Source organism: Equus przewalskii, chromosome 1, assembly GCF_037783145.1.
Source record: "Equus przewalskii isolate Varuska chromosome 1, EquPr2, whole genome shotgun sequence".
NCBI lineage: Eukaryota > Metazoa > Chordata > Mammalia > Perissodactyla > Equidae > Equus > Equus przewalskii.
The window spans coordinates 97,013,948-97,022,006 of record NC_091831.1 but is presented as its reverse complement, the minus strand read 5'-3'; positions in this window follow the sequence as shown (position 1 = coordinate 97,022,006).

Below are 8,059 nucleotides of genomic sequence, written 5' to 3'. Positions count from 1 at the left end.
AGTGTGTTACTTTGATATATTTATATATTGTAATATGATTGCCATCGAAGCAATATTTATTACATTACATCATTATAGTACAATATTATTGTTTACGTTCATTTTACTGTGATTTAGATTGCTATGGCTTATTTACTACTCATTACAAGTTTGTACCCTTAAACACCAGTCTTATCTTTCCACCCCTCAAGCTCTGGTAACCCCTATTTTACTCTCTGTTTTTTTTTTTTTGAGAGGCTTGACTGTTTTAGATTCCACATATAAGTGAGATCATATAGTCCTTGCTTTTCTCTGTCTCACTTATCTCACTTAGCCTGATGTGTTCAAGGTCCATTCATGTTGTTGCAAATGGGAGGATATCATCCTTTCTCTCAGCTGAGTAATATTCCATTTTGTATATATAGCACATCTTTTTTATCCATTTATCTGTTGGGGGGCATTTGGGTTGTTTCTTGGCTATTGTGAATATTGCTGCGATAAACATGGATATGAATATATCTCATCAAAATCCTGTTTTCATTTCCTTTGGGTAGATACCCAGAAGTGGAGTTGCTGGATCATATGGAAATTCCATTTTTAACTTTTTAAAGAAACTCCATATTGTTTTCCACAGTGTTTTGACTAATTTACATTCCCACCAATAGTGTATAAGTGTTCCCTTTTCACCACATCCTCGCCAGCACCCATTGTCTCCTGTCTTCTTGATGATGGCCATTCTGTGAGGTGGCCATATAATATCTATCAATGAGGTGATATCTCATTGTGGTTTTGATTTCCGTTTCCCTGGTGATTAGAGACGTTGAGCATCTTTTCATATGCCTGTTGGACATTATGATGTCCTCTTTGGAAAAATGTCTATTTAGTTCTTCTGCCCATTTTGAAATCAGATTCTTTGTTTTTTCGTTATTAAGTTGTGTTAGTCCTCTATATATTTTGGATATTAACCCCTTATCCAATATATGGTTTGCAAAAAATTTTCTCTCATTCTGTAGGCTGCCGTTTCATTTCGTTAATTATTTCTTTCGCTGTGCAGAAGTTTTTGAGTTTGATGTAGTCCCACTTGTTGATTTTTGCTTTTGTTGTTTGTGCTTTTGGTGGCATGTCCGAAAAATCATTGCCAAGACCAATATTGATGGGCTTCTTCCCTTTATTTTCTTCTAGGAGTTTTATGGTATCAGGTCTTATGTTTAAGTCTTTGATCCATTTCAAGTTAATTTTTGTGAATGGTGTGAGATAAGGGTCCAATTTCATTGTTCTGCATGTGTTTGTCCAGTTTTCCCTTAACGTTAATATCTTACAGTGCCATGGTACGTTGATCAAATCTAAGAAACCTATATTGGTATGTTATTGTGATATAATAAAAAAAAAATGTCTGTTTTTGTCTCTAATTCCTGGCACAGAGCCCCTAAAGCCCTTAGAATCTCTTGAGTGTTGGGAGTGTCTTTTGTAATTTATAACAAGCCCCTTAGAACCAAGCCTGAGTTTATGTTAATGAGGTGGCTCTCGGTGCTGGTGGTGCTGGTGGTGCTGGTGGTGCTGGTGGTGCTGGTGGTGCTGGTGCTGGTGGTGGTGGTGGTGGTGGTGGCTTGAAAGCTTCAGGATGTGGGCTGGTTGGTATAGGAACTGAACAAGTGATTTAGACGGTTGGAACTTTCAGCAATAACCTCCCCACCCCAACCCCAACCTCTAGGGAGAGAAGGGGCTAAAGATTGAGTTCAATCTCCAATAGCCAGCGTCATGCCTACCTTACAGAACTTTGTTAAAAACTCTAGAACAAAAAGATTCAGAGATTATGGAGATTAACCCTTTGTCGGATAAGTGGCTTGTGAATATTTTTTCCCAATTAGTGAGCTGTTTTTTTGTTTCAATCCTGTTTTCCCTTGCCTTGAAGAAGCTCTTTAGTCTGATGAAGTCCCATTTGTTTATTCTTTCTATTGTTTCCCTCAACTGAGGAGTTATAGTGTCTGAAAAGATTCTTTTGAAACTGATGTCAAAGAGTGTACTGCCTATATTCTCTTCCAAAAGACTTATTGTCTCAGGGCTAATCTTTAGGTCTTTGATCCATTTTGAGTTTATTTTGGTGTGTGGTGAAAAAGACTGGTCAATTTTCAATCTTTTGCATGTGGCTGTCCAGTTTTCCCAGCACCATTTGTTGAAGAGACTTTCTTTTCTCCATTGTAGGCCCTCTGCTCCTTTGTCGAAGATTAGCTGTCCATAGATGTATGGTTTTATCTCTGGGCTTTCAATTCTGTTCCATTGATCTGTGGACCTGTTTTTGTACCAGTACCATGCTGTTTTGATCACTGTAGCTTTGTAGTATGTTTTGAAATCGGGGATTTTGATTCCACCTGCTGTGTTTTTCTTGCTCAGTATTGCTTTAGCAATTCGCGGTCTTTTGTGTCCTCAACATTCTTAACCACCCCTTGCTTCTACCAGTCCCTCGAGAAAATTCCTCGAGTCACTTCACATCTCTGATGGAAACAACTTCTTTGAAATCTTTTGATATAGATTTCCTTACCCTGCAAAGCTTGCCGCCCTAAGGCTTTCCAATTTGGAAGCAACAAGTTTCCATGCCTCAGAGGAGGGCAGATAACCCCTGGAGCCAGGAAGTATTTGCTCAGCTACCACTGCCAAATTAGATATCTGTTTTAATTAGAATCAAGAAATGAGCACCATCAGGCTCCTGGCAGTCTGAACAAGCAAGGGCCGGTCATGTTTGCAATGAGTCACACATAAGAAGGCTCTTGACAGGTAGGGGGAAGAAGGGAGATGCATCTTCCTAGTCTAAGGGATGGTGGAAAGAAAAAGAGAGAGCAGTAGGAGAAGCAGGGGCTGTGACCCTGTGTTGGATCCCCACAGTGGGATGTGTTCAGATCATGAGGGAAGCTCTGAGGCCAGGAGATTTGCTGCCCTTCAGGTTTGGGAGTCTGGAGGGACATTGCCTCCCAGGTCCCCCTGCCCGACCCTGCTAAGCAAACTCGCCAGCCCAGTGTGCCTAGACTTTTCTCGAACTGTTCTAGGTTCCATGTGCCATAGATGGAACCCAGAAACTGCCATATGCGCTTAAAGGGTGGGGTGTTGCAGAAAGTAATTGTGCTGGCAGCAGCTGGACCTCCATCCCATCATGGCAAGGAGTGAGCAGAGGCTTCTGGGAGAGACATGAGGCCAGGGACAGGTGGAGGATGTGGCAAAGACTCAGAGGGATGGAGGGAGGCATCAAGAGCTGAGGGGAGGCCAAGATAGGCAGGGAGCACTGTGCATGCTAGAATATACTTTTCCAGACTTTGTTACCCAGTGTGTGGTAGCTGATGAAAAAAAATCAGATCAATTATGAATGAAATAAACTATATTTCTTTGCTCATCTGATTTTTGTGTGTGCCATGCCAACATGTAGAAGCAGAGTCAATGCATGCCAAACTGTTTGTCACCATTCAAGGGAACAATGTCTCTTGTTTGGGTTGAGGAGCCAGTGCTTTTTGCTTCCCTGATGTAGGGTGTGCTTTTCCACTGACATCCTCATACCGATTCCTCATGGGTTGTCCCATGGGACACTAGTCTGTGTGTTGAAACTTTGCCAAGTCCCATTTGGACTGCCCTGAGGGAGACACTCTTCTTTTAATGAGTGCCTCCTTGAAAGCAGCCCTCAGAGGCAGAGATGGTTAGCAGGTAGCAGCCTAGCCAGGGACTACATTTCCCAGAAGCACTTGCATCCAGGTCTAGCCCCATCAGAACCAATGGTGAGGGGCAGGTGTCATGTGTGCATGCCTCCCTTTTGGGAGTTCTCTCCTCTCTTTTCTTGGACTCTGCTGCCCTAGGGGTTGGTAGAACTTGAGTTTCTGAATCACCACATCAAGGAGACACCTGTCAATCGGGAACTACTGCATGGAATTATTACATGGAGCGAGAAATAAACTTCCACTGTGTTAAGTTCCTCTTATGTGTAAGTATCCATTATTCCTTAAGGAATTTGCTAGCAGTTCCTTAATGAATAATTCCTTCCACAGAGGACCAGGAGAACCTTGACACCCAGAATGGTGGTGCTGGTGTGGAAGGGTGCTTGGGAGAAACTGCTGGTGCTGGAATGCATCCTTATTACAATTCATTGATCATCTGCTATGTCTAGAGCATCATACTAAATAGTAAAAACCAAACAAAACAAGATAACAAGCAACCGCTTATTGCCTTCTCGTATGGCTTTCTGCTCGTATAGTCTTCTCTTATTTAGAGAATGCGTCCTTATTCGTCATTCTCATCTGCCCTTGAATAACATCTTATGCAGGCCACCAGGGTCAGGAAGACTCATCTTTAAGATCCATCACTGAATGAGTTGATAATAAAATAACACATAACTTGGCCCTTTGATTTTAACTTAAAGCACAAAGGTATACATTCTTTTACCAACATTTTGATGTTGTCTTTTATGTGAGTGTGGATCTACTGGAGATGTACATCGTAAACCACATACCATCCTCACGCATAACACAGCATCTACAACTTCTTGGTTTAGGTTCTTTAAAGTGAAATCAAACACAAAACACTTCTGAGGCGTGAGGAGCTCGGACTCCTTCTAGACATCACTATTCCTCCTATCGTTTATGGTTGTTTCACTCATACCTAATTGGACAGCCATTAAAAAAAACCAAGACAGTTTAATAAGGTGTGATTGACATGTAAAAAGCTGTCCATATTTATTGTGTACAACTCAACGAGTTTGGGCATAAGTATATACCCGTGAAACTGCTCATCAAGGCCATAAACATACCCATCGCCTCCCAAAGTTTTCTCCCACCCCCTTTATTATTATTATTATTTTTCGTGGTAAGAGCACTTAATATAAGATCTACCTTCTGCCCAGGGTTTCTCCGGTTCAGATCCTGGGCGTGGACATGGCACCACCCATCAGGCCATGCTGAGATGGCATCCTGCATGCAACGACTGGAAGGACCCACAACTAAGATATACAACTATGTACTGGGGGGGGCTTTGGGGAGAAAAAGGCAATAAAAAAAAGAAGATTGGCAACAGTTGTTAGCTCAGGTGCCAACCTTTAAAAAAATGATCTACCTTCTTAGCAAAGTTGAAGTATACAGTACAGTGCTGTTAGCTATAGACACTCTGCTGTATAGATCTCCAGAATTTAATTATCTCACATAACGAAAATTTTGAACCCTTTAACCCTCACTTCCCCATTTTCCCCCCAGGCCCTGGCAACCACCACTCTACTCTCTGCTCCTATGAGTTTGACTATTTTAGATTCCACATATAAGGGACGTCATACAGTAAATTTCTTTCTGTGTCTTGCTTATTTCACTTAGCATAATGTCCTCAAGTTTCATCCATGCTGTCACAAACAGCAGGATTTCCTTCTTTTTTAAGGCTGACTAAAATTCTATTTTATATACATATATATACCACATTTTCTTCATCCATTCATCCATGGATGGACATTTAGGTTGTTTCATATCTCGCTATTGTAAATAATGCTGCAATGAACATGGGAGTACAGGTATCTCTTCAAGATCCTGATTTCAATTATTTTGGATAAATACTCAGAAGTAGCATTGCTGGATCATACCATATTTTTTGTTTTTAATTTATTGAGGAACCTCCATACTATTTGCCCTAATGGCTATACCAATTTACATTCTGGATAGTGTATATATATATATATTTTTTTTCCTGAGGAAGATTCACTCTGAGTTAACATTGGTTGCCAATCTTCCTCTGTCTTTCTTTTTGCCTTAGGAAGACTAGCACTGAGCTAACATCTGTACCCATCTTCCTCCATCCTGGATGTAGGTGGCTGCCATGGCACAGCTGACAAGTGGTGTAGGTCTGTGCCCAAGATGCAAACCCATTGTGCCAATCCCAACGACTATGCCATGGGGCCAGACCCCTGGATAGTAATTTTTAAGGTTTACTGCTTTTGTTGTGATTTTCCTGAGTATTAAACTCATTTCCATAGAAATAAAATCTTTTGCACTCATATTTCATTGGTTTAGATAATATTTAATAAAATTACACAGCTGCAATAATTGGCAAACCAGGTTGTGAACAGATGTGGCTGAAGTCTGGTGAAAACAATAGTGTGTGGGCAAGCCATCTGTGGATTCGGTGGCAGTGTGGGCTCAGCATGGGGGGTTAGCAGATGAAGTGGAGAACATCACTTAGTCCAAGAAGTGGTTTTCATACCTTCTACCCTGAGTGGTGGCTAGCCCGTGAGACACCTTTCTCTGGGTGGTGTAGCACCCTGCCGTGCGCAAGGCAAGATGAATGGGTCCCAGGCAGAATTTCAGCTTCTATTCCCTCCCTCAGCCAGAAATCCTTATGTGGAATACAACCTGAACATCCTATATGGTGGCCCAGTCTGTTGTATCTGTAACATTCAGATATTGTACCCAGATGGAAACGAGTTGACTGAGTATCCCAAATCACCAAGTTGCCAACTGCAGCCTGGACCTAAGCCTTCAACACCTAATTCAGAGTGGACTGGACCACCTGGTCCAGGGGTCTGGACAAGACATCTTGTCTTGTCTTGGTCACCAGATAAGATCCTCTCCAGGCTCGTCCCAGTGTTTAATATACCTCCTGTCCATAAAGCCCGTTTCCTTCTCAGATCTCCTCTTGGTGCAGTAGTTCTCAATCCTGGCTGCACATTTGGGTTGAAATTTTAAAAATTCCCATGCCAGGGTTCCATGCCCAAACAACTCAACGAGAATTTCCATGGATGGGACCCAGGCTTCATCCAGGTTATTGTGATTGGCAGCCAAGTTTGAGGCCCACTGAACTAGAAGGGTCTGAATGCACAATGAACCTCCTGGTTATGTCTTCTTGTGAATAGCATTTAATTCTTCCATTTATGTATATCTGTTCATGCCAACAAAACAACTCAGAAATTGGAGCCAAGAGTTTACTTTCCCTGCACATGAGGGATTCTTAATTTCTGTTTGTAGCATGGCATTTAATGAGATTTGAGGAAAGCTGCTTTCCCAAGAGGAGCTCCGGCATATGATCCCTTTGGACAGAGACGTTGGCATAGCCAAGAGATGGCATGGGTGAATCTGGGAAGTGGAGCACAGCTCTCTGGCTCCAACGTATATGAATGTACAGCTTTGTAATATGGCTGTAGAAGTCTGTGAATAGATAGCTCACTTAGAGGAGAATGACCAAATACTGCCACTATCCACCCCTTTGACCACAGTGGCAACTTGAGATCTACAGAATGAAGATTAGACTTCTTTACCCAGCCTTTGTGATCTGGCCCCAACTTGCCTACTTGTTCCAGCCTTCCTTCTCCAAAGTATCACCCTACACTGGAGGTTATTGTTACAATTACATAATGCTTCTCTTTCTCCAAACCCCTCCCTCTGTACTTCCTGGAAGTCTCTCACGTGTTTTAGTATTCTCTGTTATTTTCCTCTAGTGAATTCTTTGCCAAGTCCTATGTGTATTGCCTCTATGCCAGGGGGCCCTCCCGTTTCCTCCCTGCCCTACCATCTATCCAAAGAATTTGCACACAGTGTGATTGTTCTCATCAAGACATAGCTCCGAGAACAGAAATGAACAAGGTCAATACGATTTGCTCTTTTGAGAGAGACAGAGTTGGGGGGGCGAGGATAAGTGTGCAGAGAAAGAGAGACACTGTCTTGGCTCCTGAGGGTTTCAAATTTATAGTTCTAGTCATTCATCCATCCATCCTCCCATCCATCAAACAAATGTACTGAATGCTTACTCTGGGCCAGGCCCTATTGTAGGCATTGATAATATAGCAAATGGAAGTGATAACATTTTGCCTTCATGGCTCTTACATTCTAATGGGGTAGTCAATAAATAAACTTGTCAGGTGTTGGTAAGTGTTACGGAGAAGACTTATGCTAAGCAAGGGTGATAACGAGTCTTGGAACAGGTGCTGTTTTATAGAGGGTGGCCAGAGAAAGACTCTCTAGTAGGATATTTGGGCAGAGATCTGAATAAAATAAGGAATCAGGGGATGTGGACCTGTGGGGGGATGGTGTTCCAGGCAGAAGGAGCAGCAAGGGTAAGATCCCCAAGGGGGGTC